Raw genomic sequence first — 19,234 nt, forward strand, 5'->3', positions numbered from 1 at the left:
TGCTATGATGTGCGGGGTTGGTTTACCAAGATTCAAAGCCAAGCATGCGTGGCTGTTCATGCAGGGAGCTTCAGAAGGCAATGCCCCATCTTCTGAGTGCTGTCAGCCTGCTGTCTCCCTCCTACTCTTCTCCCCTCCTCTCTTGTGTTCTAGTGATGTGATTTGATTTTCAGCTTGGAGGAGTAGAAAGAGCATGGCCTTGAAGTCAAGCAGACTCATTGCTCTACCTCTCTGATCCTCGATTTCCTTGAAGGCAAATGAGAACAATAAGGTTGGTATATGGAGGCATGAAGCATGGCATATATGCCCATCTGCAGCTGGATTTGTATTCTTCTCTTTGCAGCACCTACCTTTTACCAGGCAAACCTTTATTCAAATCCTTTCTCTGTCAGTGACTAGCTATGTGACCTTGGGTGAGCAATTCAAACTCAGTGCTCAGTTTCCTCACCTGTAAAACGGGGACAATACTAGTACTCGCCTCATATGCATAGTGCTTAGAACTATGGCAGGCACAGAGCAGGTGCTGTACAAATGTGGGCAATTATTACTGCTGTTGTTGCTATCATTGTTACTGTTATTTGCAGGGCCCAGCACACTGTCTATTGATTAAGTGACACTGAGCTTGGGTAGAAATCAAACTATCAGAGTCAGCTCTAGGAGGAACTACGCCTTAGGCTTGTTAGAGCCAAGGGCAGAGCCTGGAAACCATGTATTTGGGCACAGATAGGCTGGGCACTGCTGGAAGTTGGAGCATTTCCCTCTGGGCCCCGTCACCCAAGATATGAGCAACAGAATCAAGAGGGAAGGAGGAAGAAGAGCTGATTGTTTCCTGCAGCCCAAGAGGTCACAGCCACCCGGCTCAAGCTGCCCTGAGAACAGAGTGTGCTCAGCTTCCAGGGCTGCCCACCCTGCCTCTGCCGGCCTGAGGGTGGGCTCAGGACAGACGAGGATCTAGGTTTATCACCGCTAGATAACCAGTAGGGATGAGAGAGGCAGACGGCGAAAGGAATGGAGTGAGGCACTTTGCCAGGTATGGGGCATCTTGTTAGGTCATTGAAGCCCCAGGTCTGGCCTCCTGGCCTGTTTTTGCAACTGCAGCAACTGAGGCTCAAATAGCAGAATCCCAAAGCCCTAGAGCAATGGGAAGGTGCGGTAGGATTCTGCTGCCTGCCTGCCATGAGCTACCTGTGAGGGTGGGCAGGTTACTACGCTTCTCTGAACCTCAATTATATCATCAGAACAACAGGAGCACTAGGGTGTTATTGAAAGGCTCTAATGAAGCACTAAGACATGACATTTGTGGGGTGCCTTCCAATTATTGTCCTTCATTCATAGACATGATCTTATTTAATTCTTGGAGACAATTATTACCCCATTTTATCATAAACAATGTGTTTACGATGAACACATTGGCCCTATCAGCAAAATCCACACCGTGGGACACTCTGTAGGAAAAACAATCCAGTTTTTTTCAACAAATAAATTATAAGGAAGACAGAAAAAGAGAGAGAGATGGAGAATTTATAGAAAAGCTTAAATGACATGTTAGCTAACCATTGTGGGAACCTGATTCAGATCCTGATTCAAATAAACTGTATTTTCTAAAATGTCCCAATTATGAGGCAAGTAGAAATTGAACACTGAGTGAATGAGTAAAAACATATATGTGTATATATATGTATTTATATTTATATTTATATTTATATTTATATTTTCTCTCTTTCTTTGAGACAGGGTCTCACTCTGTTGCCCAGGCTGGAGTGCAGTGGTCTGATCATGGCTCACGGCAGCCTCGAGCTCCCCGGGCTCAGGTGATCGTCCCACCTCAGTCTCCCAAATAGCTGGAACTATTCGGATGTGCTCGTCACCACATCTGACTAATTTTTGTATTTTTGTAGAGACAAAGTTTTGCCATGTTGTCCAGGCTCGTCTCAAACTCCTGGGCTCAAGTGACCGAGTGAATATTTGTTACTAAGGATTCATTGTCAATGCTCTTAGATGTGATAAGGGCCCTGTAGTTATTTATTTATTTTTTTTAATGAGTCCTTACCTTTTAGAGATACAGACTGAAATATTTGTAGATGAAGTGACAGGGCATCTGGAATTGACTTCAAAATAATATGGGGAGGAGTGGGTGAAGGAACAGAGGAAATAAGATGGGTCTTGAGTTGATCATTGTAGACACTGAGTGATGGGCACGCAGGGGCTTCGTTATATTATTCTATCTACTCTAAGTTTACATTTTAAATTATCCATAATAAAGTGCTTTAAAAGAAAAGAAAGCAGCTGGGGGCGATGGCCCACGCCTGTAATTCCAGCACTTTGGGAGGCCGAGGCGGGCGGATCACGAGGTCAGGAGATGGAGACCATCCTGGTTAATACGGTGTTTAAAATACGGCCTTCTCTACTAAAAATACAAAAAATTAGCTGGGCGTGGTGGCGGGCACCTGTAGTCCCAGCTACTTGGGAGGCTGAGGCAGGAGAATGGCATGAACCTGGGAGGTGGAGCTTGCAGTGAGCCGAGATCAGGCCACTGCACTTCAGCCTGGGAGACAGAACGAGACTCCGTTTCAAAAAAAAAAAAAAAAAAAGAAAAAGAAAAAAAAGAAAGCAATTCCCAGACGGGCACAGGGAACTGCCTAAGGTTGCACCCCCAGGAAACGCAGAGCTGGCTCCCCTGCTGCAAGTCTAGGGCGCTGGCCGTTCGCCCAGGGCATTGAACTCCTGCAATGCCCTATCTTCCTCGGCTCTACATCATCCACTTCCAGGTGGTCAGTGCCTTCATGGACCCTGTTCCCTCCCCTTCTATGAAAACTGACTCTCATGAATGGCTCTGTTGAAATAATTTGCATGAAATGGTCATGACTGACGTGGCTTCAGCTATTTCCCTCCTCCAGAGGTGTTTGTCCATTGCCAGAGAAAGTAGCAAAAGCAGCTCTTCCCAATGAGCCACGTGTTTCAGCTCATGAAGCACTGTCCAGGAAGTCCTTGGCCTTGCTTGCCGTTCACATCAGTCCTGGGAGATGAGCTGGCTGGGGATTACTCCTCCCACCTTGGAGGACATTAGATTTGTTCATCACCATCCCCTACCCTCACTGCCCGCCTCTGCCCATTTTCAAGGCTCTGGCCAAGCCTAGACCCTTATCTTGCCTTGCTGGAAATATTGAAGTAGTCTTACCAGCATACTGTAAGGAAAGGGCATGGGTTTGGGGGCATACAGGTGTCATTCACAGTTAGCCACAGTAAGTTCTTCCTAGGTCATCCTGGGGAAGCCCCTTCACCTCCTCCCCACCCGTCGAGCCTTGGCTTCCTCCTCTGTGTCATGGGTACGGTGATGATTGCTGCAGAGAAGATTTGTGGGGACCCAAAAAGTGGACAGATCGAAGTGTCCAGCACAATGACACACAGCAGGTGCACAGCACTAAAAATGAAGATGCCAAAGATACCGCAGTATAGTCATGCGTCACCTGACGACGGGATATGTTCTGAGGAATGCGTTGTTAGGCGATTTCGCCTTGTGAACATCATAGAGTGTCCTTACACAAACCGAGGTGGGATAGCCTGCTGCACACCTAGGCTATATGGTACAACCCATTGCTCCTAGGTTACAAAGCTGCACAGCATGCTACTCTGCTGAACACTGTGGCAACTATAACACAACGGCAAGTATTTATGTATCTAAACATATCCAAACATAGAAAAAGCTCAAGAGGTTGGGCACGGGGGCTCATGCCTGTAATCCCAGCACTTTGGGAGGCTGAGGCAGAAGAATTGCTTGAGGCCAGGAGTTCGAGACCAGCCTGGGCAATATAGTGAGCCTCTCTATATATAAAAATAAAATTTTAAAAAATTAGCTGTGTGTGGTGGTATATTTCTGTAGTCCCAGCCACTCAGGAGGCTGAGGCAGAATTACTTGAGCCTAGTAGGTTGAGGTTGCAGTGAGCCATGATTACACCACAGCACTCCAGCCTGGGTGACAAAGTGGAACCGTGTCTCTAAAAATAAATAAATAAAAGGTACAATAAAATATTCTATAAAAGATCAAAAAATGGTGCACATGTATAAGGCATTTGCCATGAATGGAGCTAGCAGGACTGTCAGTGCACACTGCATACATTACATTTATACAATGTTTTTCTTCAATAATAATTAGCTTACTATAACTTTTTCAGAGTTTTATAAACTTTTTAATTTTTAAAAACTTTTTAGGCTAGGTGCAGTGGCTCACGCCTGTAATCCCAGCACTTTGGGAGGCCAAGGCGGGTGGATCACGAGGTCAGGAGATCGAGACAATTCTGGCCAACAGGGTGAAACCCCGTCTCTACTAAAAATACAAAAAATGAGCCAGGCATGGCGGCAGACACCTGTAGTCCCAGCTACTCGGGAGGCTGAGGCAGGAGAATGGCGTGAACCCGGGAGGCAGAGCTTGCAGTGAGCCGAGATCGTGCCACTGCACTCCAGCCTGGGCGACAGAGCAAGACTCCATCTCAAAAACAAAAACAAAAACAAAAACAAAAACAAAAACGAAAAACTAAACAAAACAAAAAAAACCCCAAAGTCCCTTTTTGACTCACGAAATAACACGTAGCTTAAAACACATTGTAGGCCGGTTGTGTTGCCTCACGCCTGTAATCCCAGCACTGTGGGAGGCTGAGGTGGGCAGATCACCTGAGGTCAGGAGTTCGAAACCAGCCTGACCAACATGGTAAAGTCCCGTCTCTACTAAAAATACAAAAATTAGCCAGGCATGTTGGTGTGTACCTGTAGTCCCAGCTACTCGGGAGGCTGAGGCAAGAGAATCGCTGGAACCCAGGACGTGGAGGTTGCAGTGAGCCAAATCGTACCACTGCACTCTAACCTGGGTGACAGAGTGAGACTCCATCTCAATAATAATAATAATTGTATAGCTCTACAAAACATTTTCTTTATTTATGTCTTTATTCTAGCAATTTTTGAACTTTTGAATTTTTATTTTTGCTTTTTAAACTTTTTTTTGTTACAAACTAAGACACAACCACACACATTAGCCTAGGCCTCCATGGCGTCAAGTTCATCAGTATCACTGTCTTCCACCTCCACATCTTGTCCCACTGGAAGGTCTTCATGGGCAATAGCATGCATGGAGTTGTCATCTCCTGTGGTAACAGTGCTTTCTTCTGGATGCCTCCTGAAGGACCCGCCTGAGGCTGTCTTACAGTTAACTTTTTTAATAAGTAGAAGGAATGCACTCTAAAATAGTGATAAAAAGTATAATATAATAAACAAACCAGTAACAGTCATTTATTACCATTATCAAGTATTATATGCTGTACATAATCCTATGTGCTAGACCTTTTTTTTTTTTTTTTTTTTTTTTTGAGGGGGATGGAGTCTCACTCCATCACCCAGGCTATAGTGCTAGTGCAGTGGCATAATCTCAGCTCACTGCAACTGTCGCCTCCTGGGTTCAAGCAGTTCTCCTGCCTCAGCGTCTCAAGTAGCTGGGATTACAGGCACGTGACCCCATGCCCTGCTAATTTTGTATTTTTAGTAGAGACAGGGTGTTACCATGTTGGCCAGGCAGATCTTAAACTTCTGGCCTCAAGTGATCTGCCTGCCTCAGCCTCCCAAAGTGCTGGGATTACAGTCTTGAGCCACCACGCCTGGCCCTGTGCTAGACTTTTATACAACGGGCTGTGCAGTAGGTTTGTTCACACCAGTGTATGATGTCACCAGGCGGCAGGAATTTTTCAGCTCCCTTATAATCTTATGAGATCACCTCTGTATATGCGATCTGTGGTTGACTGAAACATTGTTATGTGGAGCATGACTGTAATAATAACAGCAGAAGACACACATATTGGACTTACCATGTGCCAGGCATGCTCTAAGCACTTTTTAATAGTGTGAAGCCTTTAGAACAGTGCCTGGCATGTGGTAAGCACTACAGGAGTATTTATTAAGTAAAATTATTGTACATGTAGTAGCTTATTTAATCTTTACAAAAACCCTGAGAAGCAGTAGGTACTCATTACTCTCATATTTACAGATGAGGAAACTGAAGCACGGAGACTCCCAGAATGCCGACAATGTAGGTGAAACAACTGTACAGTCAACCTTGACTTCTCCTCCACCTTCTCCTGGCGAACTCCTACGGATCCTTCAAAGCCCTACTCCAACATCACCCGCTCTGGGAGCTCCCCATCATTGGCCAGGATGAACTCTTAGACGTGAACAACAGTAGGAGGAAGGGAAAGAGGGGCATGAGGGAGGCTGGCTGGGTGGGAAAGGCAGGAGTGACAGAATATAGAGAGGGATGCAGGCCTTTGGGAGACACCCTGGGTTGGCTCATGGGAAGTGCATGAGGGGAAGTCCTTAGTCCTTCTTCCCAGCAGAGGTGCCTCTGTCTTGTGGCTTGTCCTGCAAAGCCCAACTGAGCCTCCAGCTTCCTTGAGGTTGACTCTCTGGCATGCAAGTGAAGAGCCCCACTCTGGGGCCAAATTGCCCTGCTTTGACTCCTGACTCTTCTGCTTACTGGCTAGCTGATCCCAGGCAAGTTATCTGACCCTTTTTACCTGGCTGGTTATGGAAATTGAACGGGGATAATCATAGCACCCACCTCATAGAATTGCCATGAGGTTTCATCGCTAATTCAAGGTACATAAGAAGTACTCAGTAAATAATGACTTGGATGATCCAAGTCATCTTGGATTATTGGTGAAGGTGCCCTCTCTTTTCTCTGAATTCCTATTGGCTTAAGTCTAAACCGCACAATTCAACGCAACGTTAGTGACCATAACAGTGACCTTTTATGAGGTGTTTATTACCGGGCAGGCTGTATGTCTGGTCCTTTTTACACAGTGTCGTAGAGATCACCATAACCCCATGAGGCATATACTAGTAATGCGCGCGTTTTACAGGTGAGAAAATAGAGGCCTCTTTGAAAGGTTAAAACCGTGTCTAAAATTATACTGCAAGTACATGGCAGAATGAGGATTTGAACCCAGGCAATCTGACCCTGAAGCCCATGTGATTCTTTCTAGTTTGTTAGTCTCCCAGTACCGATGGATACCTACCGTGTGCCAGACACCACAGTCCTGGCCCTCAGGGAACTCACAGCCTGGCGTGGGGAGCACAGATGTGGAGTCAGATACCTGAGAACATTGATAACGTTGGAGGAGGAGGGCTGGATCTGATGTCTGCATTGATCTGCTAGAGGCTGTGTTTTATTTAATCATATTCTAACAATTATTGGGCATATGGTCGACACAATAAACAATGCTCTCTCTTCCCAAAGATAAGACAGACAGGCTTCTAGAGTTAAAAAGTAGCACACAAAGCACAGCTTTGACATTATTTTTAGGCTTCCAGAAAATCTAAAGTTGTCAAATACAACTATTACTGACATAGTGATTGATCAGTTACAGTTCTTAGAGAGCCTCTCCACTTCTGGCAACCACCACGCCTTTCCTAACAGGCCCAGACAAATGTAACTAACTTCTGTTTGACATGAGGGACGCATGGTAATTCAGAATTCAATACGCCAAGTGACATAGAGACAGGTACAAGGCCACTTGGCATACAGAGGAAGGAACAACTAACTTTGTGGCTTCCTGGAGGAGGAAATATTTGGTTTGAGTTTTGAAGTCTATGTAGGAGTTCTCGGTGAAAAGAAGAGGGGCAAATACTCCCCAGATTAGGGGACAAAAATGAGAAAAGCACTCTTGCATGTCTGGGGAATGAAGGAAGTCAAGTAGGGCTGGAGTGTTGGGCTCATGAGGGTGGGGATGGTGGTGAGGGCAGGAGGGTGGCTGGCCCGCGGGGTCAGAACGGGCCTTGACTGTCAGGCTTAATGGTTTGGAGTTTATCTCGTAAGCAATTGATGTGTATGTATGTGTGTGTGTATGAGTGTGTGTGTGCGCATCCCATGGAGCTTTTAAGATGGAGTTTATCTTATAAGCAATTGACGTGTGTGTATGTGTGTGTGTGTATGAATGTGTGTGTGTGTGTGTGTGTGTGCGCGCGCGTCCCATGTAGCTTTTAAGAGAGAGATATGGGGCTGGGAGTGGTGGCTCATGCCTGTAATCCCAGCACTTTGGGAGGCTGAAGCGGTGAATCACCTGAGGTCAGGAGTTCTAGATCAGCCGGGCCAACAAGGTAAAACCCTGTTTCTACCAAAAAATACAAAAATTCGCTGGGCATGCTGGCATGCACATATAATCCCAGCTACTTGGGAGGAAGGCTGAGGCAGGAGAATCAGTTGAACCCAGGAGACGGAGGTTGCAGTGAGCCGAGATCATGCCACTGAACTCCGGCCTGGGTGACATATTAAGACTTCATCTCAAGAGAAAAAAAGTGGGGAGAGATATGGTCAAATTTGTGGTTTGTAAAAATGGCTGTGGCAGTCTGTAGGGAGGTAGGTGGGAGGTTGGTGGCAGGTCTATCAGTTCCCCAGCCAGGCTGTTAAGGCCCCTGTGGGCAGTGACAACATGTCTTTTCCTCTGGAATTTTCCATAACACCCAGCAGGGATGGGACATGCAGCTGGTGCTCAACAAATGTCTGCTGTATGAAATACAAGCATGCCCTGAGTCGGTGGATTTCACAGCCCTCAGAGCCTGCCCTCCCCCAGCACTGTCCATGGTACTAACACACACCATTGCAATCCCAGTGGGCTCCCTGGTGGCAGCCTACGGGGTGTGTGTGTGTGTGTGTGTCTGTGAAGTTGAGTGGGGAAGGGGACCATCAGTGCCTGTGTCTTGCGATCAAGATAGGGTCTCAGCTGTTCCTGTCTCAGAAAGGCTGCCCAGGTGCCCATGTGTCTGGAGGGCAGATCCCCACTTCATCTGGCCAAGCTTTAGCACGTGGATTTGAGGCAGAAATTGAAGCCAGACACAAAGAATGGGGCCTGAGTTGGGAAGTTTTGAATACCACACTTCTGAGTCTGCATCTATAGAAAGAGTGTGACAAGGCCACATTTGTGTTCCAGGAAGATCACTCTGGTGGTAGGGAGGACAGATAAGAAAGGAGAGACGGGAGTCTCTGAGCCCCACGTGAGCCCCCAATGCCACACAACAGGACTTTGGAGAAAGAGGAAATGGGATGGGGGTGGGGTAGAATAACAGGGCAGGCCTTGCTGAAAGTGGTAGGACTTGAGGGGGCTCTTGAAGGATTCATAGAGGGATAGGGGTATGCCGGGCAGGGTTAACAGCGTGGGCAAAAGTAGAGAGATTGGAACCATTGGTAGCTAAGAAAGAGTGGGGAGACTCTTGCCTTTCTGTGGCTTGTCCTCCCCACCTCCTTTCTCTGGCCCTTTTGAGCAGGGAGGGGGCGTGCTGTGAGACTGAGCTCAGCTGCATCTCTGGGTGTCTCTGGCTGAGGGAGGGGGCAGGCTGGGTGCAGCTTCGAAAGGTCCTTCCATTGTGCACGAGGCCCTGCCAGGACAGCAGAGGCGGGTGCACAGAGCCCTTTGTCTGCCGAGTCACCCACCAAGGGCTCTGGCGGTCTCCACAGTCCTCACTGACCTTACACTCAAGGCCGTGCCATAGAGACAGGTTGTTCTGCCTTGGCTGGCTCTGATGTCATCGCCGAGGGAGGGGACAGGGGCAGGGGGCGGACAGTGGTGGCCTTCAAGGCTGTCCAAGGGCTGACAAATTGCCTCTTGCCCTTGAGGTGCAACGAATCACCAATTCATTAAATTCTTTAACACCATGATCTATAAAATGATGGAACCTTCCAGTACCTGAGAATTCTAGAATAATGGAATCTTTCTAAGATTGTGGAATCTTTCATAACAGACTCTGTGGGAATCAGAATTCTATTCTACAGAATAACAGAATCTTAAAACCCACAGACTCTTTTAATATCTTCCTTCTGGTGTTGTGGTGAGAATAAAATGAAATACTACATGGAGGGCGGGTGCAGTGGCTCATGCCTGTAATCTCAGCACTTTGGGAGGCCAAGGCAGGAGGATCCTGAGGTCAAGAGATCAAGACCATCCTGGCCAACATGGTGGAACCCCTTCTCTACTAAAAATACAAAAATTAGCTGGGTGTGGTGGCGTGCACCTGTAGTGTGAGCTACTCGGGAGGCTGAGGCAGGAGAAGTGCTTGAACCTGGGAGGCGGAGCTTGCAGTGAGCTGAGATTGCACCACTGCACTCCAGCCTGGCGAAAGACTGAGACTCCATCTCAAAAAAAAAAAAAAAAAAAAAGAGAAACATACTACGTGGAACACACATAGAATAGGCCTGGAATGTTGTAAACACTCCCTAAGTGTCAGCTTTTTTCCCCATTTTGAGGAAACCCAGGACCAGAGAGGTGATGTGACTTGTCCGGGGACATGCAGCTAGGAGGTGGTGGCACAGCAAATCAGTGGTCGGGAGGGAGCCCCAGGTGGCCTGAGGGCCACTGACGCTGAGTCCCCCATGGCCAAGCCAGCTGGTCTGTCTTAATTAAGGTCTCCAAGGTGGGGGTGAGGGTGGGAGGACAAGAGGTGGGGGTGAGGGTGGGAGGCAGGAAGAAGAGGCCAGGGCTCCACCAATCCCTGTGTAACCTCTCTGGGCCTCAGTTTCTCCCTTTTTAAAAGGGAATAGTATTTCCCTTCCTACTTCCACCCCTGGGGAGTGGTAAGGCTGCCACTGTGGTCAGGCCTCCCTGACTGTGTGTTCCTGGGTAAATGACCTCACTTCTCTGAGCCCATGTCTTCACTGGTGCGATGGGGAGAATAAGGATGGAATCACCATGAGGATTGACTCGAGGAGTTAATATTGCTTGAGATGGCGTTAAGCATTCGGATCCCAGCTCTGTCTCTCCAAGGGTGGGTGATTTGAGGTAAGTCTCATAACCTTCAGGTACTTCAGTTTCCAAAGCTGCGAAATGGAAACAACAGGAATGCTCGTTTAGTTGAAACGGGTTAATACAAGTGGAGCGAGCACTTAGAACCGTTCCTGGCAAGTGGAAGGTGTTTAGCAGGCATCCACAATCATTGTTATCACATAAGGCTTAGTCACTGTGAGTGATTATTATTAATGGTCAGCGAAGAGCTTGCAAAGTACTGCACAATTGTGTGTGTGAGCACCTGTGTGTGCATGTGAGTGTGTGTGTGTGCTCGAGTGTGTACGATGGTGCTTATTAAAAGCAGAGCCTGCGGCCCAGAGTCGAGCTGTGTGCCCGGAATAGTTGCTTCTCCTGGCGGCCTCCCCAGGGACTGGAGTGTAATGAATGTTTGCAGAGCCCCCCGCCAGGCAGAGATGAGAGGCACGGAGGAGCCAGCGCTGGAGCCAGGCGGCGGCTGGGAGCCCAGTGTTATTATATTAATGAGAACCAGGGTGATGATTACTATTAACAAGATTAGTCACCAGGGGGCCTCCCCCCTTCACCAGGCTCGTGCCTATGGCAGGCGAGGCTGGCAGGCATTCTCTGCACCCACCACTCTTCTGTCTCAGGGGAAGGGGTGAGGATTCCCTGGTGCCAGGCACAGTGCCAATCCCCTTATAGCCTTGTCTCACTGCATCTTTCCAAGCCCCTGGGGTTAAATATTGGCGGTCCCACTTTACAGGTGAGAAAACTGAGGCTCAGCAAGGGCTCTGTCTGACCTGGGAGCACTGATATTTTCATTGCCCCTTCATGTTATCTGCAAACATTGACAATGAGCCAAGACCTAGCACTTTACATGGGTTAATCTTTTAGTCTTCATGACAATGCCACGAGGAAGGTGCTCTTGTGAACTCCCTCCGCATGAGGAAACTGAGGCACACAGTAGTTAAGTAACTTGCCATCTGCGTCACAATGTCTCCTGCCTTCCAGCAAGCCCCTTTCTCTCCAGCAGTCAAGGTAAAGGTGTGGCTCCCAACCCTTGGTCATTCTCTGTATAGCCGACCACACTCACGGCTCTGTGATCAGATGCTTGTGGGCAGTTTTCTGCTTGTCTCTTGTCCCCACAGGCCCCCTCAGCCAGGTCACCTCTGAGCACAGACTCCTCGTACCACCCGCCATGAAGAACTGAGGCTGCCACCTACACCTACACATTTATGCCACAAACATTATCCTGGCCCTTCTTGGGGCCAAAATGTCAATCCTTTTTGATACACTCTAAGAAGTTGGGTTCTCATTTAACTTTTAGTGGACAGCTACTCTGTCCAGCACTGTGCCAGGCTGGGGACACAACAATGGGAGAGACAGACCTGACCCTGTCCTCATGGAGCTCCCAGTCCCATGGACAAACTAGTACATGGCGTATACTTAGTGTCAGTTTTTCTGAGTGCTTCAGTGGAAGGACGGTGGTCTGTGGACTGTGCGGGAGGGAAGAGTGCTGTTGGTATGAGGCAGGGAAGCCCTCTCTCAGGAGGTGAATTTAAGATGAGATGTAAGGGCTGAGCAGGAGCTAGACAGTCACCAAAAGGAAGAGCATTTCCGGCGGAGGAACCTGCCTATGAGGAGGTGAGAACCCCAGGGGAGTCCTGCCCGGCTAGTCAGTTCACCATCAATGCTCAGGTGTCTCCTCAGGCCCACAGTCATTCACTCAATCAATCACCACTTAACAGTTAAAATTTTCTAATTTCAATAGTTCATTTACTCACTCATTTTTTCATTCATTCATTCATTCATTCATTCTGTATTCCCTAATGCCCATCCATTTCAGGCTTGATGTTGGGCAGGGGGACACAGAGTTGAATCAGTTGCAGTCCCTGTGCTGATGTTGCTTCCAATCTAGGGTGGGAGATGAATCCTTCCTTACACATGACACCATGTCATCAATGAACATGAAGACCCTTCCTCCAGGCTGGGGTGGTGGCAGTCAAGAAAGCCTTCCCAGAATAGGAGTCATTTGAGCTGAGTCTTTTTCTTTTTTTTTTGAGACAGAGTCTCGTTCTCTCACCCAGGTTGAAGTGCGGTGGCATGATCTCGGCTCACTGCAGCCTCTGCCTCCCAGGTTCAAGCGATTCTGGTGCCTCAGCCTCCTGAGCAGCTGGGATTACAGGCATGCACCACCACGCCCGGCTAATTTTTGTATTTTTAGTAGAGAAGGGGTTTCATCATGTTGGCCAGACTGGTCTTGAACTCCTGACCTCAAGTAATCAACCCACCTCGGCCTCCCAAAGTGCTGGGATTACAGGCGTGAGCCACCTTGCCTGGCCTGAGCTGAGTCTTTATAAATGAACAGGCACCCAGGAGGTAGAAAGAGGGAGATAGGCAGTGGTGCACAGCATGTGCAAAGATAGGAAGAACCCCAAATGCCAGGCTATGGTAGAGACTGCTGGCTTTGCAATGATCTCTGTTTTTCCTTTCATATCCATGCCACATGGCAGCTTGGAAGAAAGACTACATTTCCCAGCCTGTCTTGCAGCTAGGTGGGGCCATGTGACTAATGTGGCCAATAGGATGCAAGCAGAAGGGTAGGCTGTTTCCCTTTGATCACTTAAAGATAGTGGTGAGCCTGACCCGTCCCTTTTCCCCTGCCATTGGTGGAAGGTGCATGTGGTCCCATCTTGAACATGTGAATGAGGGCAACACAGAATGACAACAGCTTAACAAGACAGAAGGAACTTGGGTCTCCTATGCCAAGGAGCACCAGCCATTAATGGTTGATATGTAAATTATTATATGAGGGATAAATAAACTTCTCTCTTCTTTAAGCCAGAGTTATTTTGGGTCTCTGCTTTAGAAGCTCAACCTATATCCTAGCTAATAACCAGACTAAAGGCTATTATCTCCTAGGGCACAGGGAGCTGTCAGAGTTCTGTGGGGAGGACAGTGACATTGTCAGATTTGCATTTTTGAAAGCTCTCTCTGGCCACAGAATGCACGATGGGTTGGAGGGGAGAGAGACTGGAGGCCGAGAGACTAGAGAAGGGGTTGATGCTTTCAAATGGGGCAGAGGTACCCAAGCCTGACCCAGGTCAGGCCAGCTCTATCGGTGCCTGCTAACAGAGGGAAGGCCAGGTTCCCTACCCAGGCCTGAAGCCCAGCCTTGTGGGCTGCCTGCAGTCACTGTCCCTTCCCATTACTTCCAGAGTTTCTAGCCTTGAATACAACCCAGAGGCCCCCTTGTGAAATCTGACCTTCAGCTGCCAGTAGAGCCCAGGACAGCCCTTTCTGGGGAGTTCGTCATGCAGGACTGAAGGCAGGAGGCAGGGGCTCTGGAGGATGGATATGGGGAGGAGGGAGAGGTAGATGGGACGGGGCCTATTGGGGAGGGGGCTGCGTAGGCGATGGTGATGGGGCAAGGACAAATGGGAGAAATAATGAAGAAGGGGACTGTGCTATTCAGGTCTCTTCTAGTTTTCAGTACCAGAAACCCAACCAGAATACATGAAAAATGGGCTGCACTGACTTCACCCCTGGCAGGCATGGGATGGTATCTGCTCAGGCGCACCTGGATCAGCTGCGACTCTTCCCCTCTCTACTCTGTTGGTTTCCTTCTCTTCTGTTCTTGAACTCCTGGGCACACATGACAATCTGGCCTCAGCCTCTAGAGTAGCTGGGATCACAGGCGTGCCCACTATGCCTGGCTAATTAAATAACTTTTTTTTTTTTTTTTGTAGAGTCAGGGTCTTGCTGTGTTGCCCAGGCTGGTCTCCAACTCTTGGGCTCAAGCGATCCTCTTGCTATGGCCTCCCAAAGTGTTGGGATTATAGGCATGAGCCACCACACTCGGCGTAGGCGCTTCTCTAAAGCACACTCTGTCACTGGGTCTGGGAAGTCCTCCCTGATCTCAGCCCGGTCCAGCAGAGCTGGGTGCTCCCTCCTCTGGGCCCAGCGTTCCTGCTATGGGCCTCTCTCCAGGTACATCTCACCCTGTGCTCCAGTGAGGGACCCGCATAGCTATGTCCTCCTAGCTGGGAGCCCTCGGGCGTGCACTGCCTGCCTTTAGTTATCACCTCCTGCTCCGGCCTCCCTCCCTGAGCTTTGGTCCCACCAGACGTTGGGTATCTGCCTGTGTCTCTGTATATGTCCTTGGGCGAAGGCATGTTTGTGTGTGTCTGTGCTTACGGGTGTGTGTCTGTGTGTACATATAAATCTGTGCACCTAGAAGACTGTGGATGTGTGGTGTGACTGTGACCATGGATGTTGGAGTATATGTATATGTGTCTGTCTGTGTGTCTGGGTGTGGTCTTTATATATGAATTGTGTGTTCCTGCCTCAGTGTGACTGTGTGTATAAGACAGTCTGGGGTACTCCTCCCCTCTGGGACTTGGTAATATTGAGGTATACACCCATAAACACATGCAGATCTACACAGAGTTACAGATCCACAGAAATAGACCCACAGAGAGAGACACAAACACACACACACACACACACGCCCGCAGACACACACCCCTGCCTCCCGTAACCCTGCCCAGGGCTGGCTGTGGATGGGGCTACCCTTCAGATGTCAGGCTGGGAGCCCTTGTCCCAGGCAGCCTGGCTGGGGTGGATTCCCAGGACTTTCCCTCCCCACATGAGAATGTTTTCCTGTGCACAAGCAATGGCTAAGAGCCAGCCTTGCCATGCAACTTCCATTTCCACTCCGGAGGCCACACCTCTGACAGCAGGCTAGCAGGCTGGCCCTGCAGGCCATTGGTTCTGGAAAACACAGAGGTACTGGAACCTCATTCAGCTGTCTCCCTTCTCAGACAACACTCCATGAGCACCGCAGTCTTCTAGCCAGGGCATCTTAGAGCCACCATGACAGGTATTTATATTACTATACCCTGCAAGTGCTATGGGGCACACCCACAGGGTGCGGAAAGAAGAGGGAATGGCCCATCGTTTACCAGGTATATCCTGACATACCCCCAAAGGTCTATTTATTGCTGTATCCCCAGTTCCTAGTACAGTGCCTGGCACATAGTAGATGCTCAATAAATGTATGTGGAGCACATCAATGAAGGAGGGCATTACCAGTCCATCTCACAGACATGGAAACTGAGGTTCAGAGAGGCAATTTGTTCAACAGTGACCAAGGGACAGAGACAGGATTAGAACCTAGGAACTGTCAAAGTATCAAACCCCAGTTTGTTCCACTGTATATTAGGTTTACTCAAACTGAATAGTGAAGTGTGAGCTCATCGCTGGGGCCCTGGAGGCCATCCACACTCATCTTCACCGCTTATTCTCAGTCTCAATTTTTGCATCTGTACAATGGGTTCAATGATAGTGTATCAGGTATGAAGTCATAAAATTGATGCATAAGAAATGTAACTTTCTTTTTTTATCACTGACTGGATTTCTACTTTGAGCCCCCATTTCATTGAGTGTAGCAGAAACATACTCTTAGTCATTTGGGGACCTCCTGCCTGGGGGTGATGTCTAAGTTGGGGAGATTGGGCAGAGGAGATTTTGTAGTGGCAGGCGCTGTGGTTGGAGCCATGTCCTCAGGGTTGTCTGGCCCCCGTTGAGATGCTACCCCTCCTTTGTGGCTGGCACTCAGAGTCACAGCTACACTGACTTTTGTTCCATCCCAAATCTGTCCAACTCCAGCTCTCAGCTCCTCCCAGGTGCACCAAGTTTTTTCTGGACCTGGGTGTGTGCTCCAAGTCCAGCCCCAGCACTTAGCAAATGTGACCTTAGCAATTCTCCTAACCTCAGTTTTCTTATCTATAAGATGGGGATAATAATTGCACCTGCTTCACAGGGTTGCTCATCAGAGTAAAGAAATTAATCCACAGTGAATGCTTAAAACAGCAGCAGGCACATGATCGCTGCTCTGTAAATGTGGTTTTAGCTATCACGGTGACCTGTCCTATTCTGGGGAGACTCAGCTCAGGACGGGGCGGAGGCCAGATGGGTCCCCTGCTCTCAGGTCACCTCTACACCTGCTAACAAATGAGGACATCCATTTAACTCATGAGGACAGACATGGCCACCAGGCTGGGGACTGTCCTGGTGATGAGACAGCCCATGGGGTTCTGCACGTATGCAGGGCTGCAGGGGCCATAGCAGGGCCTCAGCCCAGCTACCTCCAGGAAACATCGGCCCACAAGCCCCTCATCTGTAGCTAAGTCTGTGACGGCTTTCACTCTGGGGACCGCCTCCAGGTGCTGTCTACCACCCTGCCCAGCCTGCGGTGCTGGAGGAGGGTTTCTTCCGTACTAGCCTGACCACGTCCCTTCCCTGCTCCCATCCCCTTCCTGTGTTCCCCGTCACCTGCAGGGTCCCAATCAGAAACCTTAGTGTGGCCTTCAGGGCTCCCCACAACCAGGTTCCAGCCTGCTTTCCTATCTTATCTCCTGCTGTTCTTTGCCCAGCATCCACTTCCTGTGGCTCCACTGCTTACTCCTTCCAAATTCCACACCTGTGTTGCTTTCCTGTGCAGACTGGGGTTCTCTCTTCCAGTTGTGCCACTTAATATGTAGTCTCTCCTGGCCAGGAGCAGTGGCTCATTCCTGTAATCCCAGCACTTTGGGAAGCCAAGGCACGGGCGGATCACCTGAGGTTGGGAGTTCGAGACCAGCCATACCCACACGGAGAAATCCCGTCTCTACTAAAAATACAAAAATTAGCTGAGTGGTGGTGCCTGCCTGTAATCCCAGCTACTCGGGAGGCTGAGGCAGGACAATTGCTTGAACCCAGAAGACGGAGGTTGCGGTGAGCTGAGATTGCGCCATTGCACTCCAGCCTGGGCAACAAGAGTGAAACTTTGTCTCAAAAAAACAAAACAAAACAAAAAAAATGTGGTCTCTTCTTGGAGCCCAGCAGTGTGGCTGAGCCTCAGGCCTAGGCAGGCTCAGCAGTGGGAGGAACAAAGACAAGGGTGAGGCAGAATGCCCCAAGAAAGATGCTTGGGGACAGTTGCAGCAACAGGCAAGAGGAGAAGCAGGCATGGAGTTGGGCTGGTGGTCTGTGCTTGGGGGCTGCTGTTCGAAAGGCAGGAAGGCTATAGAGTTAAAAGCTCCAAGCCAGATCCACTAGGTTTGAGTAGTGCTGCTACTTTCTAGCTGGTGACCCCAGGTAAGTTGCTAAACCTCTCTGAATCTGTTTTCTCCTTCGTAAAAGAAGATAAGAATAGTTGCTACCTCACAAGATTATTACCAGGACAGAATCAGACAATATTTGTTTAGTGCCTAGACTGTGCCTGGCATACAGTAAGTGCTCAGAAGATATGAGCTCTTCAGCTTGGGCAACATGGCAAAACCCCATCTCTACAAAATTGCAAAAATTCGCTGGGCGTGGTGGTGTGCACCTATAGTCCCAGCTACTTGGGATGCTGAGGTGGGAGAATCACTTGAGCCCGGAAGGTGGAGGCTGCAGTGAGCTAGGGTTATACCACCACACTCCAGCCTGGGTGACAGAGTGAGACCCTGACTCCAAAAAAAAAAAAAAAAAGGCTCTTATTATTAGTGCAGCCTCTGGGAGGTCGGGGGCACAAGTCAGGATTTCAGACCCGGAGGGCTGGGCACCAGGCAGACAGTCAAAGCTGGGGCTGGTTGCTGGGGTGGGAGATTCAAAGTGAGAATAACAGCATCTACTGTCTGACGACTTTCTGTGAGTTTGACTCAGGGCTGGGCAGTTTAGATGAATTACTTGTATGATCTGCACCCCAACTCACAACAGTGTTGTGGGTCTAATTATGTCCCCCAGAAAAACAGGCTCACGTTCTAACCCCTGTACCTGTGAATGTGACCTTATTTGGAAATAGGGTCTTTGTAGATGTAATCCAGTCAAAACGAAGTCACAGTGGATTGGAGTGGGCCCTAATCCACTGACCAACGTCCTTATGAGAAGAGGGACATTTGGATGCACACCGACACAGAGGGAAGACCAAGACGGGGGCAGAGATGGGGGTTATGCAGCCACAAACCAAGGAGCATCAGGGATCTCTGGCCACCACCAGAAGCTAGGAGAGAAACGTGGGCCTCATTTTCCCGCAGAGCCAACCCTGCCAAAATTCTTGTGTTCAGACTTTTGGCCCCAGAACTACGAGAGATTGGATATCTGTTGTCTTAAGCCAACAAGTGTGTGGCAGTTTGTTGATGGCAGCACTAAGGAACTAACATGACCTCCGTTTCATAGACGAGGAAACAGAAGCTCAGAGAGGTTAAGTCACCAGCTTAAGGCACACAGTCGGCAAGTACCAAGGTCAGGATGTGCACCTGGGGAGGCAAAGCCTCTGCTCCTAGCCAGTGGCGTGTCAGACTGGCTACCTTGAGTTAGGGTTTTTTGTGCCCAGGTTTTGCAGAGTGGATCTGGTTGGTCTCTGTGTCCCCAGGGACAAGTGCCACGAAGCTGGATGGTGTGTGCATGTTAAAGACAAAGGGGTCCTACAGGAGACC

Source organism: Chlorocebus sabaeus, chromosome 20 (assembly GCF_047675955.1).
Source record: "Chlorocebus sabaeus isolate Y175 chromosome 20, mChlSab1.0.hap1, whole genome shotgun sequence".
Taxonomy (NCBI): Eukaryota; Metazoa; Chordata; class Mammalia; order Primates; family Cercopithecidae; genus Chlorocebus; species Chlorocebus sabaeus.